Below are 20,924 nucleotides of genomic sequence, written 5' to 3' on the forward strand. Positions count from 1 at the left end.
AGGTGTTGGCTGGCAGAGCCATATTAGGACTGCCATAAGTAATATTCCGATATTGGCATAGCTGACGCCAATACCTCCCAACCCCTAAGAGCACATCCACTGGATAGGCTGTAAACCATTGGGGAAACACATAGGGATCATACTATTGAACTGTCCCCGATTACCAGGGACGTCCCTGATTTTGACTCATATTCTAACTCTGTCCCACCTAAACCCTCCTAGAACTAGTGATATTAGGAAGAAAGGTGGTAGATTACACCTAAATAATAATGACAACAATTAAGAGTCATAAACAGCATGACCTCAGACAATGTGTATGAATACATATGCTCTGAGTCTGTCAATGTGTCAGGTTAATAGCACCAATAATTTAAATGTATTCCTGATGTTGTTATGCAGTGTCCCTGATTCAGTCTTCATTTTCCCCAATTGTATGAGAGGTCTGATAGGGACAGAAAGCACATATTCCACTGACTACCTTAGAAAGATGATAGAATAATTGGTATGCAGTAGCTTGACTCGGCTGACGGATGTGGGTCCCAAAACCCAATTACTTGTCTGTATTGAAGAGTCTCAGTTCCCATGTATCAGCCAGAAGGGTGCAGATTATAAGAGGAACACACAAATAATATGAATAAAACACTGGACAGGCCGCTGATTCCATACAGTCGAACGGCATGCTGTTGCCTAATGGGCAGCCATTCCTGATACTGTAGGCATGTAATCCGATGTAATAGGCATCAAAAGGTAATATTGTGGTCCTCGCTCCCACTCAGGGGTGTGAGTGTTAGATGCAAGCATCAATGTCAGTGCATTAGCAAGTGCGGGAGCAAGCGGTAATAAGCCTGTATGGCCTCCAGTATGCGAGTATTACACTGGTAATGTAATGTAGAGGCTAACTGAGTGTAAGAAGCTGTAACCAATGGTTAGCATTGCTTAACACTGCACAAACCCATGCACACCTGCTCACAACTGCTTTAATGTGCCGTTATCCCTCCATATCCACTGGCCTTGTTCTGCCCTGCAACAAAATAAACGGCCTCTGCAAAGCTCAGAACCAGGACCCTGCACACACAGCTAATGTGATTTACCAATACTCCATGGCAGATATGCAGACATTGGACATTACCACAAACATATCATACAGTGCAGTCATTCAACAGTATAAGAATGTATCCCAACATGTAGATGTATGTGTGAGTGTTTATGTCCAGCATATAGGTACATACATATAGAAAGATATATCAGGAACATACCATGTGGCAACAAAGCATTACAAATGAATGAAAAGGGAAACACCAGCGATGCCTGTATTATGTAGTGGTGTTGTCCTATGTAATATCAAGACTCCCTCAGACAGGCATGTGTCATTCATACACGCAAACAGTTGTACATTGGCCGTATGCATCACTCTGTGCATGTAATGTACATTAACACAACAGTACCTGTCCAATCATTATGTGAGAACAGTACTCTTGCAAGGTGCTGTGTGCAACATCATCATCATGATAAAGGTAAATGGGGTAACTATAGAGGGACCGGTAGTGTTGTGTGTACAATGGGGTCATTCGCATCACATGTACCTGGACCATTTAGGAGTGATGTGCATACCAGGATCATGCATATTACAAGGATTACATGTGTCCAGTGGGCATGTGTGTGAAATGGACAGCTATGTATGGGGCAAATGTTGTCCTAGGAACCGATTGGCCTTATGTTTCCATAGGGTGAGAGTGGGATGTGGGGGAAGGAGAGTAAGTATGCCCGTGGAGGATAGGTAGGGTAGGATCACACACAAGACAGCATACATGGTCGGTATATGACACATGTGGGGGGATACACCTCAGACGGGGAGGGGTGTTTGGCATTCACAAGCCCATGGGAACAGTGGGACGGAGGTCCCCAGCCATGGGCAGCCACCACTGCACCAAAACAGCTGCAAAGGAGGCAGTGCTGGGGGCTGTCCAGGAGGGGCAGCCTCACCCTGTAAATGTGACACTCCACCCTTGAGATTGTGTATCTGGCTTCAAAACCCCTTATTGAGCCCAACAACGCACCACGTCTGGGACCACACAACAGCAGACATGTCCTGTCTGGCCCTGCTCCCAGGGGGGACAGGCCCCATCCTCAGTGGTGGTACCACCAGAAGGTGGTGCAGAGCCAACAGAGGTTGAAGTCCAAGGCTGGGCCACAGATGTGCTGGTGCCTGGTGCCATGGTCAACTGAAGTGGGGCAGGAGGTTCTGCCGGGACCTCCAAACCCATACAGCCTATGGTGTTGCAGTTTAAACACAGATATGGCTTAGTAATAGACAACAGCATTCAGGATTACTTACAACAGTATGCATAGATATGACCATCAATCCAACACAACAGGTGGTATTCATTTGCAGAGGGAGCACAACACATGCATATATACTGCATGACATCTGTACAAAGTGTAGAAGACGTGTGACTGCAGCTATGAACAGTGGCCCATTATTGGCTTGCCACTGAGAATCCCAGACAGTGTCTGTCATGCCACTGTTTCATGTGACATATGTCCACTCAGGGATGCAATGGCAGTAACACATCCTTATCACCATGTACTGGCAGCAATCCTCACACTATTCTCCTGCTGTGCACAGATGTGTGTTCAGTGTGTAACACAGGAAACAAATGGTTCCACACACTGACCGGTCCACAGATGGCCCTACAGATGGGGGTCCCTCATGAACAGAGCACTCTCATGTCTGTTATAAAACATGCAGAATAGCCATTACCACACACAACATGTTAAACAGGCAGTAGTCTCAATGAAGCATAGCTACACTTGCATGCTGTAGTCACATCTGGCAAATCACTCTCCTGTCTTTAGGCTATTTCCCACTGTGTATGATGTTTGAGGAACATCCAGATATCATCTGTGATGTCGTTTCCAAACACCACATCCAGGTACCACTCACAGCGACTGTCATGGCCAAACACGTACATGATGTTCCTAGATATTCTACTCTGTTTATCATGGAAATAGCTATGGGAACATCATCACAGCTGTTCCACATGCAATCAGCTATAGGAGGACTGCAATAGGTGCAGAGGCCATCACCTGATCATGTCCATCACTTACAATACACATGCTGCTGCTGAGAAGTTGTACACCTCCACATCAACCAGAGAGTGTGTGGGGGGGACAGACAAAGTACATCAGAGAAGCACTTGGAGACTATAACCTAAGCATCGTCTGTCACACACCTACCAGGACAGGGGTCAAACCCCTGACTGACTAGTCATTACTATTACAAGTGCATTCAGTTACTACATGTGCCACAAAGCCAACATGTTGCTGTGCTGTAAGAACACATATGTGTGTTGGTGAGAGACATGTGCAACATGGTGCTGCGGTAGCATTGTCGCCTCACAGTAAGATGTTGTCCTGTTCGAGTCTCAGCTAAAGCGTCTTAAGCGTCTTCTGTGTGGAGACATGCATGAATGGGTGTACCTTCATTGAAGGTTGTGCATCGGGGCTGGCAACTCGGCACGTAAAAATCTACTGCCAATCATTAGCGGACCGGAGTTCTGCTGTGGTGACCCCTAACCGGGAAAAGCCGAAAGACACAACAACAGCAACAACAACATTAGGGGTAGCACACATGGCTGTCCACGTGAACAGATGCCATTGTCACCACAACCGCACTCTCTAATGCACTCGCATTGACACTCTTTGCCAGGGCCACAAATACACTCCCTAACTTCTTAGTTTGCCACACTGCAGTAATGCACAGATACTACATGCACCACAGGGGATATCTGGAGGTTCTATGGGCTAGGGCATGTGAACGTGTTTGACATCTGTTGGTATGCCACTGGGGGTTATACTGGGAGTGACTGTGGTTGGGAGCATCATAACCCACATGCAGACACAAGGTGCCAGTACTGACATGCATGCATTGTTTCATGGGTGTGTAGTGGTTGGCTGTGCAAGAAGGCTGTACAAGGCTGGGTGAGGGGTACTCCTTGGCATCGCACCACCCGTCAATGGTGTGCAATGTGGTACTGGGGTGTAGTGTCTGCAATGTCGCACACAGATGGTTACTGCATGAACTGCCCTGACATCCTGGTTACCATTGTGTATGGCCATAGCTTTGCAATGCATGCCATGTCTGTGTTTGATAGTCCTTGACATGGACATTGCCTGGGATGTGCATGTCCCACAATACTGTACAGTAACATATACAGGTGTACCTGGCATAGCAGGCACATGTTGTGTACATAGACTGTTATCCTCTGATATGCCAGTACTGGCCTGGTGTGGCAAAACCTGCTTATAGTCAGCAGGTCGACCCTGCACCTGCTTTGATAGCATGATACAAGTATTCCCTCATGTCAGTGGTATTGGTCCATACAGGGCACATGTGTACAGCATTGTATGGCTTCTATGGATCGCATTTGATGGCACCACATATGTTGCAGGCATCCAGTGGGGAACATAGTGAAGGCACATTGTCTGCAATTATCTGCCTATTGTACTGCTGTACAGGGTGCCATTTCGTAGGTTTGTTTGTTAAAATTTCCCTGCATGTATACACCAGTGGTGTAGAGTGTGGAAAAAACAGAGGGAAAGGTGTTTGCTTAGTTTATAGTAGTGTTCTGGGCTGGATTGCATTTGCTACCCCTGTAATCAGCTGATTCTGATACATATCACCTGTCAGCTCAGCTAGTTCGTCTTGATTACTCTCCTACTGCTGTTGTCCCTCCCAATTGCACTAGGCAGGTATAGACACACCCCTAGTTTAGCCGTGCTAAGCTAGGAGCAATCCTGAGTCACAGGCCTCCAATCCACGTACAGTATGCCTGACACCCCCCCCATGATATCACCCATATCCGAGTCCTACACCCGGTTATCTATACACATACACTCTTGGGACTTGCCTCACACCCTGGGGGATAACCAGGATTCACTATCCTTTACTTCATTTGCATAGGATTGTCTGATAAGGCATAGTTACATGACCCATACTGAGCCTCCCCAAAACTAACTACTGCTTACCATCATGCAAACCCGCACACAACTGCTTAAGAGTGCCTTACCTCACACTCTATTCAATGGCCCTTGTTCTGCTCAGCAACAAAACAACCAGCCTCTGCAAGGCTCGAAACCAGGACCCTGCGCACCACAGACGATGTGCTTTAGCACTAAGCCATGGCAGATAGACATACATCGGATGTTATCACGTACATATCATCCAGCACAGGCATTCAACAGTATAGGACATGTATTCCATCACATAGATGTATTTGTGTTAATGTCTATATATATATATATATATATATATCTATCTATATATATATATATATATATATATATATATATATATATATATATATATATATATATATATATATATCTATATATATATATATATATATATATATATATACAGATAGACACATACATAGATATAGACTATATATCTCAAGAACAAACCTTGTGACACCAAAGCATTACACAGGAATGAAAGGAAACCACCAGCGACTCCTGTATTATGTACTGGTGTTAATTCCAAGGCAAGTGTGTTTCTGTGTGACACATAGGTTCAGACTGTATTCAGGGTAATATTAGGGTTGCTAACAGTACTCACCAGGCCTATTGCCAAATGTATGGGTATGTCTTTCCAACCCAGTCTCTTGGCTGATTGTGACATTTATGGCCACTATATAGGGAAACAATAAAACACGCTCCTCAACACATCCAGTGGCTAGCCACTCACAGCCACCAATACATAGGATATGACTGACAAACACACACACACACCTGCTATGCCTTGGCATAGATCACCTACCTGACTACTTTATCACACTACAGCATTACGCAGTTACAGAACACGGTATCGAGATTACAGGGTCACATCAATCCCAGGGGAGTATTCCTAGGTGGGTGACATCATTAGCCTTGACAAAGTTGAGTATAAGAATCGTACGAAGTGTGAGTACTCTAAAAAGCATTATTCTGTCCACTGGCAGACAGACACACATACACGGCATGTCTGGGATTAGAACACCAACCTAACTACTTTATCACACTACAGCGTTACGCACTTACAGAATGCACTATCAAGATTACTGGGTCACTTCAATCCCAGGGGAGTATTCCTAGGTGGGTGACATCATCAGCCTTGACAAAGTTGAGTATAGGAATCGTACGGAGTGTGAGTACTCTAAAAAGCACTGTTCTGTCCACCAGCAGATGGACACACACACACACACACACACACACACACACACACACACACACACACACACACACCAGTGATGGGATCAGAACACCTGCCTATCTACAGATCACTATTACAGTACTACGCAGTTACAAGTTGCGCCGCAGAGATTACACATTCCAAGGCAGTCATCATGACCTTCTAGGATGGCGGACATCAACAGGGATGCTGACAGTTATGATGTAAATAGCTGTGAACCTGTGTATTTAACTACAAGTCCATCCCTCACAGGAGTATGCCCTTCTGTGGAATGGATGACTACTACCACTATACAGGGTTACAATCACCATGCTCATACACATAGTAGCACATAACATACGCAAGGTGTCAGTGGGCATGCTCACACACTTAGTAGCACAGGGCTGTTTGGAATGCACTATGAGTCCAAATACAGATGGTTATACTGGGCATGCTCATACACTTAGCACAGGGCTGTTTAGGATGCACTCTGACTCTAAACACGGAAGGCCACAGTGGCCATGCTCATACAGTTAGACGTACAGAACATGTTGTAATGGTCTCCGGTGTTAGTAGTTGTCATTGTTAGCAGGAACGCTGCACTACATGTATCTGACACTGGTCATCTACACAACACCTGCTGCTGTCTGACACCTTAGATGTATCAGTCTATAACAAGCACAATACTACCACTCGCAGTGATTTCGTGCTAGGAATGGCAACTGCTTGACCAACACAATGAGCCAATGTCCTGCTGTAATTACAAGGTTGTCCAGTGTCTATCAGTCTGGGATGACATGACTGACAGAAGACAAGCCTTTGTCACAGATCACATGCATCCATGATTCAAGGGAGTGTTGATAATACCTCATTCGCATTTGCCCATATAGTGCCATTCCAAGGCAAATGACCTAAACACAGGATAACACCCTGACACCTAGAAGACAATTACATTGTATGCTTATGCTAACCAGTGCTAGATGTGTTGCTGTCATAATCACTGCTGCTCACTGTTGAACCTACAATGGGGAATACTGACATCTGTGCAGTGAGGAACACCTAGCTGATGGCTCTGTTGTGCACAATAGCACTACCACCATATAACTCAGAACCAGACATGTGGGCCATAACACTGGTATGGACCACTACAGGTGGTGGTGTCCCCACATTCATAATGGCTACTCACATGCACAGAGCAGTACTCCAACATATATCATCACAGATGAGCCAGGTGCAGGTCACAGTGTCAAAAGCTGCATTCTAGGATGTAATCCTCAGACACCACCATGTCCTCAGGCCACCAACACACATCCATACATGTGGTATGGCATGTAATGGAACAAGACCAAGTAACCTTTGACTGGTGGACTGTACCTAGCCCTACAACACCTGTGCAGAGTACCCATGTACTGACACAGTTACATTATGTGTCATGCAATGCAATGATACCACTGTTTGTAACCAGGTCAGCTGTACACATACCAGGGTCCCTCTGATATTGACAGCATTAACAGATGACTGTTGCTGTGCACCATTGAGTGTGTACACAGCCTGACATGAAGCTATGATTGTACGAGATGTTTATGTGGGGCGCAGATTGTTTTGACATTTGTGTAGGATATAACCTGGAATGTGGACAGGTCCCATGCAGCCTGTATGTATGGCATTAGAGAGTGCAGCTTGTACCTGCATAGTTGTTATTACAGGGGTTCTGTAGTGTACATGGATATATGAATGTGTACCTGTTGAGGGGGCAAGGTGTGTTTATGTTATCCAAGACCCTATCTGGCTGAACAGGTGCTATTTCCGTAGGTGCAGTACCTCTCATGCCATAGTGCTGTGAAGCACAGCAGGTCTTGTTGTTGCCATTATGTTTCATGACACAGCTATGGAATCCTCTGTGTTTGGCCTCATAATATGTAGATGAGTAGTTTCACAGTAGAGTTGCATGGCATTATATGGTGTATCTACATCTTACTGAGGCTGACCATGGATCACCTTCCACTCATGTGTGTTGACCCTTGCAACAGTTACTACCTTCTGTGGTACAGTTTAGGCAGGGTACCACCGTTTTGCCTTCATAGTTGTGTTTGTTTGAATCCTGTTTCTGTTTCAATGGCAAGATCACTGCACATATGTGAGTGCCTAAAATGCATTTGTGTAGGATCAAACATTTTCACATGCATTGTACATCTGCATGGGTGCCATGACAGTCACCACTTTGGTCTTAAGGAGCATAACATTGTCTTTGAAGACTGACCATGTGTGGCATACTGTTAACCCTGTTGGTGTGACTATGGTGATCCAGGTCATTGGTGTTGATGACATCCAACATGCATTGAGCACATGTGTTGGTACATGATGAGTCTTCCCAGTTCATAATGGGATAGCTGAGTGGCCATGATTATGGTGTCCTGTCTCACAACTTGTATTCCCCATTACAGCACAATGACAGTTGGGATTTCTGAGGCATGTCAGATGATCTGTCACAAGGTGCAATTTGGATTACACTTTGGCACAAAGGTAGTTGCTCAGCATAATACATCTTACATTGTGCAAGTGCAACTTGCATGGGGGTGTACATATCCCTCAGGAGATTGGACACACCTGTGGCCCATGTGTTCCAATAAAGGATGTTGGCCAAGAGGTGAGGCATGTGTTATAACATGGTTATGCAGGGGTTCTCTCCAAAGCATTGAACCATATCTCAATCACTGCACAGATATCTTCTCCATGTTTCAGATTGCCATAAGTGAGTCCATATTGAGTACCTGATTTGTGTCACTGAGTAGCAAGACCCACAGTTTATTTCTTGGCTGTCCCTGTTGCACCAGTGAACTTTCACTTGAACCTGGCATGATGAGGGCACTATAGGGGATGCATGGGCCGTTGCCAGTATCCAGTTTCTCAGGGGTGACAGGTGCAGACCCTGTCTGGCAAAGCATCATGGTCTATCAGCCATGTTATCCCAGGCAGAGAGATGCTGGATACTCTTTGAATTACACCAGTAAATGTCATGATTGTGGACTACAATCCTTGTTCCTGTACTGTTGCATCATTCTGGCCACTGGCAGAATGCTACCAAGGCCTTGGGACATACCCGCATGGGCTACATGACCTGATAGTTCCTACATGTGTTTCCATGCAGTCCAGGCTACTGCATCACAGGTCCTGCACAACAACATAGCATATGCCAGTGACATATGTATAGTTCTAAAGGTGGTCGGAGTGTATGGATATGTAGCTAATCATGGCAGAAAGGCAGCTGACAGTATGTTTGCCCTCATATAGCTTGGTGTGTAACATAGTGCTAGGTTTGCATTCAGAAATGTACTGTTGGCCATGTTTCCGGCCACATGTTCTGAGGTGTGACACAATTATGCGAACTATGTCGTACAGTCTTTGTATTCTGTTGTCAGTTTGTTCCAACTTGAGAGGCCTCTTGCTTGGCCAGATACTTAGAGGCCTCTGTAGATGTGTGTGATATCTGGTGGAATGTGTGTGTGTCCTTACTGTGTTCTGGTAAGGGTTTGTGTTGGGTGTGGTGATGAGATGCATGTGTTAACCTACACCTCTTGACTGCCCAGTCATGGGTGTAGTATGGACTGCCTCCAAGATCACTCCTGTAGCTGCATTCCAGACAATGTGTGGCGTGTGGTGTTAGGCAGGTTTGGCAGTGTACATGGCATAGAGATTGCATTCCCCCAGGATGCCACATACACAAAGCTGACATTAGTAAACACCAGTAGCTGAGTAGTGGACATGCCTGTATGAGCATTCAGTACTACAAGTACCAAATACTGTATTTAGTTTACTTACTGCTTATGAATATGTTTTAGACAGTGATGCTCACATGTAAATATTTGAGGTATGGACATGGCAACACTAGCTATTACAGGAACATGGTAGCTACCTTTAGTAGCATTCCCCCTCTGAGGGCCACATCACATCCTGATAGTTGATTACAGATGATGCAAGTGTGAACAGGGTTGTATCCTTGTCTGTGTGTAAACTGACATACCAAGCAGAACCATGAGCTTTGTTGGGCACACCCACTGCCCACACAGAGTCAGGTATCAATAGACTCTGCTGCCACTATCGACATGATCAGGATATAATCAGATAGTGTACGCCATCACATATGAAGCTGCTATTACACATGGGCAGCAGTTTCCAACATCTTACACACCTACTGCAGATGTTCCACTAGAGTTAAAGATGATATGCACCCTGTTTCATTACCAGTACTGTCAACATATTTCCAAGCAGCTGTTAGTCTGGCAATGAGAGGTTAGGCTACACAAATCTACACGTTCAACCAGTGTATCTCTACTGTCAATATCCACTCTATGTAGGTGTGCACATAGCCATTTGGCACAGCCCTGTAACAAGGGTCAGTACACATTTGCAAAACATGTACACATGCACAGCTGTCATTGATTGCAAACAATAGTAGAGAGGTGGATATTAGCCAAGGTGGACTTTTAGGCAAGGCTCATAAGACAAACCCACCACCATACATAGAACATGTAACCAGAAACTGAGGGTATTGCTACTCAATGACAGAAGTCTAAACTTCACATTGCACACACTCGAGGCACTCCTCAGTATGGAGAACATCAACATCTGTGCAGTAACAGACACCCGGTTTAAGGGTCCAGAGAGCACCCCAGCACCACCAGGCTATAACTCATACTACACCTTTCGGCCACAGAACCCAGACCGGAACACAGAAAGCGGGGGTGTATCTATATTCATCAAGGATACTCACACCTCCAGGTTAGTGGAGCAGCACGATGCATCAGAGATCATCCAAGTGCAAGTGACAATGGGCAACACTGCAATGCAAATTGTAGCTTGCTGCAGATCACCCACCATGACCCAAGACCCACATTCCACATTTTCGGGGACACTTGGAAATATGCGGGTCCTACCAAACACCCTAATACTGGGTGATGTCAACTACCCAAACATTAACTGGGAGAACTACTCGAGTACTAACTCCCTTGCCCAGCACTTCCTAGAATTTCTCGACTCTAACGCCCTGGAACAACTGGTCTACACCCCCACCAGAGGGAACAACATATTGGACCTTGTCATCACCAACATGGGCGACTGGTGTTCCACACCCGACATCAACCCCTCGCTGGTTAGATCAGACCATAAACTAATCACTCTGGATATTAACATTCCGCCCACAACCCCAAACAAGGAAACCACCATGAAAATCTTTTCCAAAGCAGACTTCACATTGCTTATGCCCAAGATGGAAAGGTTCACAGCCCCCACGCCAATGGACAATGCTGTCCAAGATGCTGAAACCTATACAAAGGCACTCTATGATCATCTGCAGGAATGCATGGACCGTGCTATCCCAAGTCTAACCTAGACTCACTCCTCCAAGAACAGGAAACCGGTCTGGTGGACCCCTGCCATACACAGGCTCTAGAATAGTAGGAGGTAACTAGTACAGATAAACTAATCCCTCAACTAAACACACTGTTCAAATTCTCTACAAGCTACATACCCACAGAGTGGCACACAGCAACAGTGATCCCACTCCACAAAGGTGGCACCACAACGGACCCTGGAAACTATTGCCCTATAAGCCTGACTAGCCTGGTCTGCAAGGCTATGGAGCGCATTATCATGGAACTCATTAACAGAGACATTGGGAACCTCCAGACACTCGACCCAACACAGGTCTGCTTGATGAGTGCAGATCATGCCTACTGAACCTGTTTGACATCTTACAGTCACCTAGACTTTAGGTGTGGGGTGTGGTAGTTCACACATGCTACCTGGACCGATTATGACACCATTCCCCACTCAGGTATTGTTTATAAACTCACCAGCCAGTACATACACCCATACATCACAGGTTGGGTTGCCAACAGGCTTACACACAGAACCCACATGGTAAGCCAAGCAGCCTCCAGGTCCAACTCTTAACCAGTCACAACTGGTGTCCCACAGGACTCAGTCCTGGGACCCCTACTGTTTGCCATATACTTCTCAGAGGTACAGGCAAACACAAGTGGGCTACAACAGACCCTGTTTGGTGATTACTGCAAACTGGGGGCCATAATTGACAGTCCAGCTGTCATAGACATCCTTCAAGGGGCCTCACATAGACCAACACAGGATGTCACAGTCATGGCCTCCAGCTAAAGGCCACAAACTGCATGGTCATTCCATGTTGGGAAAACTAAACACCCACATATTAACACATGAGTGGCAGCCACTTTAATACAGATGAGGTAATGGGTATGTGGGGATTACATTAGATAGTGATCTCTCCTTTGACAATCATATCTCCAAAGTACTTAGGCCATCCGTCTATGTAGGCCATCTGATTACTTAAGGGTTTGCATCTAGACATACTGAGGTTATTGTGCCCCTTTACTCATCACTCATCAATCCCATCGAGTATGATAACCCATTTGGGATGTACCTCAGAAGACACATCTGACAGCTGGAGGGTCCATGAACATACCTTGCCAAGAGCATTACTGGCCTCAGACATGTGTCCTATGCTGCCAGACTGCATGAACTCTTGCATTACTCAGTTGCAACTCATTTACTCAGAGATGATCTTTGCTGCCCAACAAAGCCATGTCCAAGTCAGGCTTAATGGATATGTTCTACCTATGGGAATCCATGTCACAGTGAGCCACACACTGTAATGAGCTAAACCTTGCCACAACCATAACTGGAAGATGCTGGTGTGACAGATTCCTGTCACAGGTACTCCTCATGCTTTGGAACTACATCCCTGATTACATTATATGGAGCACCTCACTAACACTCCAAGGACACCTTGCAGACTGGATGGGGAACAGTGGGTACACCCCAGGGATCCCGCAATTGGCTCTGCTCCACAGAGGGACAGTTAGTTAATCAATGGGGTGGTGACAGCTGACACATTTTGGCTAGGTGTATGAATGGCCTCGGGCAGTTAGCCAAATACCTGCCTATGTATCTATGAACCTATACATACAGTATCAGCACATACTGATAGCTTCATTTACTGTTCAAGTGTGCCAATAGTGGTTGTGTGTGCAATAGTTGAGGGCTGCCTCTGTAGGATGCACACAGTAGACCACCTATACATGACAATTTACAGGTGGTCTTGTGTGTGTGCCATCCATGTTTACTGTCTGTGCAGGTGGAGAAGGGTGTCAGTCCATAGGTGTCTACACTGTCAGTGTGTGTGCTATACGTTCCCTCTTTGCCAAGGCATGGGCATACTGGACATGCCTCCATCTGCCTACTGGGGCTGGCTCAGGGTGTTCGTGGTCTGAGTACCTCTGTGCCTGTGGGGCCCTTGGCAATGGTGGTGGGCTGTGAGGGCCTTCACCATTCTGTCCCTGCTGCAGCTGTTTCCGCAGGATCATATTGTGTAGCATGGCACATACTATGAAGATGTGGGCACACGTGCCTGGAGAGTACTGCAAGGCTCCACCAGATATGTCCAAGCAACAAAACCATGATTTTATCATCCCAAACACACACTCTATGATGATTCTAGTTTGTGCATGTGCCTCATTATGGCGTTCTTGCATGGGTGTGTGTGCATTTCTGATGGGAGTCATCATCCACGGTTCCAGTGCATAGCCAGCATCCCCCACCGGGTGGCCATATGGGATGTCCCCCCTGGCAAATACCTGATACAGCTGTGAGGCATGCCAGATGTGGGAGTTGTGATAGCTTCCAGGGCTGCCAGCACACACATCCATGATAATGCCCTGGGCATTGCACACAACCTGGCAGTTGATGGAGGGGTATCCCTTGCGTTTTATGTAGTGCCTACCCTGCTCACCGGGTGGTGACTTGATATGTATGTGCATGCAGTCTATTGCACCCAGTACCTCTGGGTATTCTGCCACATGGTGGAAGAGACGCATATTGCTGGCCAACTCCTCCTGTGTTTGAGGGAAGTATATGTGTTCATTGGCATGTGGTAACATGGCATCCAGGAACTGGTGGAGTACCCTGAATGCTGATGCCTGTGAGACCCTCAGGATATCCCCAGTTGGCCTTTGGAAGTACCTGTGGCTAGTATTCTCAAGCTTACACATACCTTCGTGTCCACTGGGATGGGTTCCCCTCTGTTATTTCTCGCTATGAGGCGTGGCTGGCACTGTTCAACAAGTTGCTGTATGGTGTCCCTGTCCACTCTGTAAAGCTCTACTATCTTCAGATCATTTAGCCCCTGGTAGGTTACCCTTGGTCTGAACACTCTTCTCCTCCTCCAGTACCTGAGGTGGTTGTCAGCATCATCCTCCACACCACCTTCAGTCTCCAACACATGCTGATGAATCAAAGCTATGGCAGCCCCTACCATGTACATTTTAAAAGTTCCCCGTCTGTTTACATCGATGGTGCAGAGTGCTTGGGAATACACAAGTGTGTGTGAGGTGCTTTCACACTTTATACTATTGTGCTTTGGATGCTGCTGATGTCATTGGGTGTGTATGTGCAAATCCAGCTGCAGGGTGTCTTAATTATAGGTTTTACAGTGAGTACTGCAATTGTGGGGCCTTTCTTGTTAAATTATACTTGCCTGCCGTGATTAATCTGTTGCCCTTTATTTCACTTTTCAACCCGAATCCCCTCCCATTGACAGGCATGCATCCAGCTGCCGGCTTTCTTGTTTTGTACTTTCCCTACCCAGGAATGTGTTGCAAAATGTGTTTTGTAGCTGTTCTACTGTAATTTTGCTTTGTTCTGCTGTGACAGTTCTGTTTTCTTTGCAGTACGGCACCTCCCCTTTCCAGTTCTGCAGGTAGCTGCTAGCAGCCTTGTTAGCTGTTGTCAGTTGCCCACTGTGGGTTCCTAGGTGTTAATTACTAATTTGTACTCCTATTTCCATGCTGCAGCATTTCCTTATCTTTTTCCCATATCCTTCCTGTTTCCGCTCTGGTGCGCGCCGCGCACAGCCGTTTACTAGGTTTATAGCGCGTTTTCATCCACGTTCACATGCACATTCGGTTACCTTGTGTGCTCTCAGCTAAGCCAAGCTATGGCTCCTACAACATACCCCTATCCTGCAGCTTTGCTTAGCATCAGGCAAACTGGGTTAGCAATGCTTCAATATGCTTACAGCAATGGCGACACACCCCTCTCTTGATGTAATTTTTATCTCAAGGGCTCACCTTGGTGTTATAACACTACGTTGTTTTGTGCATCCTTACACCAGCGGGAAATCTGTGATTCAGTATTACTCCTCTCATTTGCATGGCATTGCCTACTAATTCCTTTTTTTTTCTTAAAAAACACAGTTTTATTTATTCATATCAAAATCAGGCAACATATACAAGAAAATATACAGCATTTGAATGTAAAAATCCCACAGAGAAAATATAGGAGGTACAAATGCAACCAAACTAATATACAATGTGCCAAACTTTCGAGAGTCAGATAAATCATGTCCATAAAGAAACCAAATAAAAAGAAGAAAAAGTACTTGATATACTACAGATTCACCTACACTGTTCATAACTTCATATTTACGAGTATTAGGGGGATAAAGTGAGTAATTAGTGCAGAGAGATTACTAGTCATCTGATAAGAGTAAAAAGATAAAGTCCCACAATTTCTGAAAGTAGATCCGCTTGTGAGGATTAATTATTAGCAATTTATGGGATCTTATGTACTGGATAGCTATTACCTTAAAATCTTTCCACCTAAGTTTAGTACGATCCAGCCAATGTTTAGTTATATAGAATTTAATCAGGAGACAGATAATAATCAGAGCATGTAGTTTAATTTTGGGCAAGTGAGTATCAGTAATATGTAGAAGGGCCATTTCCCAAGAGAGTGTGGATTTATGGTATCCCATTTTCTCTAGGCGGACTTTAAGTGAGCACCAGATGTTGTGGGCGTATTTACAAAACCACATAATATGTATAATATCAGCATGTGGGTAAGAGCAACAGGCACAAGTGGTAGAATGATTAGGATCAAATTTGTTTAAATGGACAGGGGTAAGGTATAAGTTATTTACAATCATGAATTGTGTATACAGGAGTTTTTTATAAGGTGAGAACATAAGAGTATGTTTAATGACCTGGTACTTCTGATTCCTCATGAGGTCAATACCCTGGAAATACCAGTATTCCACAAAAACTATTTTCCCTTGATTGATGAAGTTAGAAAAAGCTTTATAGGCTAATGAGGTCATGTTTTTTTTGTATGATAAAACTTGAAGTAAGGAGTTTACTCGATTCTGTTCCTCATCTGTACTTGGGAATTTATTAATAATGGACTGGGTTATTTCTCTAATTTGTCTCAAAATAGAGACATATTTTTTAGGAAGACCTAAGGCCGTTCGTAGATCAGTTAAGGATAGAGGGTTATGTTTCTGTATATCCCATAAGGTAAGGTTTTTGATTAAAGGAAGATTATCCAGATTAATCATTTTATTGCACAAGGTTATATTAGGATTAAGATGGAACGGCTGAAATAGGAGAAGGGCGTTCCCTAGTTTAATGTCTCGGAACAGATCTTGAAAGGTTTTTATTAGTCCCTTCAGGATAGGGTGTAGTTTTAATTTTTTAAGATAAGATTTATCCACAAAAGGTAATGCTTTAGGGTTAAGAGTATTGGCGTAGGAGTAGTTATACCATAGTTTAACCCATAAAGGAGACCAATTAGAGGGATTTGGTTGATAATTAGCAATTGTGTAAATTCTGTTTGCTTGAATGATTTTATAATATAAGAGAAGGTTGGGCATAGCCAACCTCCCCATTTTTTTCGGTAAAGTAAGCCTTTGATAGGAGACTCTAACAGATTTAGGATGCCATATAAATTTGGCAAAAGCTTTATGAATTTTGTTAAAAAATGAGGAGGGGGAGGAAGATAGCAAGGAATTTAATAGGTAAAGAAGTTTAGGAAAGACGTTCATTTTGATGATAGAAGTTTTAGCAAGCATAGGAAGGTTCAGTTTTTGCCATCTTAAGATATCCTGGGAGACAGAGGACCATAAACGAAATAAACTGGATTGAAGAATAGACGTAGAAGTGTGGTCATAGCGAATTCCTAAATATTTAATGGAGTACTCTACACGGCAGGTCGTATCAGGGAATAGATAGTTTCTATGAGCGTGGGGGTTGATCAGGAAGATAAAGGATTTATTTTTGTTAATTTGATATCCTGCTATATTAGCAAAGGAGTTCAAGGATCTTTCTAGTTTTCCCATGTCAGACATTGGGTGTTCAAAGTAAAGATTCAAGTCATCGGCAAAAGCAGTCAGGCTAATCTTGATTTTATAAAATATAGGGATAGAGTGATGTGTTTGTTGGGATAGAAGTAGAAAGAGGGGTTCAAGATATAGGTTAAATAAAAGAGGAGAGAGAGGACACCCTTGCCTGGTGCCATTTGCAATTTTTATGGGTTGAGAGTATTGACCATTAATATATAGCCTTGTGTATGTGCTGTGATATAGAGTTTTAATAGTCTTGATAAAATCAGAGGGAATGTTAAAAAATGATAATACCAAGAATAGGAAGTCCCAATTGACCCTATCAAAGGCTTTGCTAGCGTCTATTACCCAGGCATAGATAGGGTTTCCTTCCCTTCTAGTAATATTTAACATAGACTCTAGAGTTAGAGAGTTATCCCAAGTATGTCTGTCAGGTGTGAATCCTGACTGTTCTGGGGAGATTAGAGTTTTCATCATCTGTTTAAGTCTATTTGCCATGATAGTAGCAATGATTTTCATATCCACATTCATGATAGAGATTGGTCTGTAGTTGTTCAGATTAGAGGTGTCTAGGGAATTCTTAGGAATAAAAATAGTTTTCGAGTGATTAATATAATTGTCAGAGATATTGCCTACTAATTCCTAGCTACTGCGTATAACACTGTCACTGCCCCTTAGCAACCCTTGCGCCATGAGTATGGTGTAGCATGCCTGCCATTGACTATTATGGGGAAATCGTGATATGTGTTTCATTGCAGTTTTATTTGATGTTTTTGTATATTCCTTGCCATCCCCTTTGCGCACTGACGCTCTGTGCTTTAACTTCGCTTTAGTGTGGGCATAATATTAAATGTTCTTTTTCATATTTTGTGCATGTTGTTTTATGCCAGTGACTATATATTTAGCCATTGGCATATATTAACAGTATAATACGTGAGTTTGGTCCGCTGTCATGGCTCCGATTTTATGTTTGAAAAATGTAAACCATTTTTTTCAGTTTACATTTCTGCATGCTTACACTATGCCTGCACCACTTCCTGAATCGCTATATACCTTCATTTGCATGCTATGCTGCTGCGCATGGGGTGATTAGCATACATGTGCCGGGAGCTCTGTGGGCGTGGTGTACGCAGGTAGTGCACATGGAAAGAGCTCATACCTGAATTGCTCGGTGGCCATATTTGGTGTTAGATCGCTGACGCTACGCCTGCACCTGGCGCAAGCTTCATGAATCCTGGGGAACATCCCCTCCACATATAACAACACCAAACTACGAAACACACTTTTTACTATGTTTCTGCGAGTTCCTATTGCAAAATCAAATGTGAAGAACACTGAAGGCTGATCTTTGTAGTTCGAAAGGTGAGAATATTGAAGCCGTGGAAACCCGAATTCTTTCCCAGAGAAAGAATTTGGTTGGCCATTTCTGTGGCTTTAGCATTTTTGGTCCAGGTCAAGCTAAGTGTATGAATGGGTAGTGACAGACTTTAGGGTTAGGACACGGGTCAGGTAAGTGTGCGATAGCGATGGACTTTAGGGTTAGGGCATGGGTCAGGTAAGTGTGCGATAGTGATGGACTTTAGGGTTAGGGTGCCGGTCAGGTAAGTGTGCGGTAGTGACGGACTTTAGGGTTAGGGCTGGGTTAAGGATAGTGCATAGATAGTGGTGTATGTTAGGTTTAGTGTAGGTTTTGAAGGTGTTTGGTGTGATTGTGTTATGTGTGTGTTTTTCGGAACAGCAAATTTTTTCCCTGGGAAAAAATTCGCTGTTTTGAAGTTTCGATGTTATCCGAATTCAATCTTCCAAGTTCAAACTTATGGTGTTTGATATTTTGGAAGTTCGAGTTCGTGATATAGACCCGTTTCTGCAGGGGGCCCCCTGCATGGCTCCGCCCTCACACCCCCCCGTAATTTAAATATACCAACTCTGAGATCGCACTACAGTGGGGAAAAGTTAATTTCCTAACCCCACTGTATCACAATCACCATAAAGATACATATTATACATTTTAGATGTTATGAAATTCGATGTTATGACTTTTAGATGTTATGGGTTTTAGATGTTCTGGTCTCAATGTTATGAAATTAGATGTTATGGGTTTTAGATGTTTTGAAGGGGACCTATATATATATATATATATATATATATATATATGTTATGGGTTTTAGATGTTCTGGTCTCAATGTTATGAAATTAGATGTTATGGGTTTTAGATGTTTTGAAGGGGACCTATATATATATATATATATATATATATATATATATATCTATACATACATATAAATCAGGAATTAAAGAGGCCACTTAGGAATACCTGGCACCCCATTATTTTGCCCTCAAAACCGGTAAATATAATCTATGAACCTATGAAATACAGAGGAATTCTGTATGGTTGAGAAGTATGAGCCTAGTCTCCATCATCTTCATGGACTTATGAAGAACTTTTGATACTGTCTCCCACCAGAAAGTCTTACATAAACTCTCATCTTTAGGATTCACCACCTCTTCAATTCATTGGTCCCATAGCTACTTCACAAACAGAGCATAGGCAATGAAATGGAAAATGATTTCTCCACCACCTCTTGCCAGCAAGTATTGGTATCCCAGAAAAATCTGTAAGTGGCCATATACTTTAAAACGTATTTAGCAATGACCTCTATACTGCTACAAAAAAAGTTATCCTAGTTTAATAAGGTACGAGAGGTCCCTATAAACCAGGAATGAATCCTGCCTGTATCAAGTCAAAATTAGTGTCCCCTCAATTTTGGATGCATATATAAATTAATCGATCAATAAAATCCACCTATGGTGGTTGTAGTGTTACCATTGTTTAGGTGCTCTGAGTGGTTTGTTAGTTATTGCTCTTTTGAAATAATCGGTGTGCCGGTATAGAAGATGCTGGCTTTGTCTCAGACCTGTTTTGCTGGTTGTAAGGAGGAATCTCAGTTAGAATGATTAAAGAAGACAAACTGTGGAAGCCATCAAATCAGGAACAAAGAGATTTATTGTTGATATACGGTCCAAGGCTGATTTTTGTCACATAAAGTTGCCTGTAAAAATATAGAGGTCATAAGGGTGAAAACACCAAATGCAACATGCTTTAATGCTTAAGCCAAGAAATAACCGCTGAGAATGCAAAATCTAAAACTTAAAAAAAAAAAAAAAAGCATTGTTTTTTGCAGGGGCAAGCCCCTCTGGACCACCAGCACCCCTTGATAATTACTTATACTAACTCAGAGATCTTGCAAAATTGAGGTAAATGCATATTCCCCAACCATGGGAATTGCATGATCTTGCACACCAAATGTGATCAGCTAGACAGCTGTTAACAAACACACACACACACACACACACACACACACACACACACACACACACACACACACACACACACACACACACACACACACACAGACCAAACTCAAGTACTACCATTTTACAGATATATATATATATATATATCTGTGTGTGTTTGTGTGTGTGTTTATGTGTTATGTACTACAATAA

The sequence above is a fragment of the Protopterus annectens genome, chromosome 8.part0 (genome assembly GCF_019279795.1).
Source record: "Protopterus annectens isolate FY-2018-M chromosome 8.part0, PAN1.0, whole genome shotgun sequence".
Taxonomy (NCBI): Eukaryota; Metazoa; Chordata; order Ceratodontiformes; family Protopteridae; genus Protopterus; species Protopterus annectens.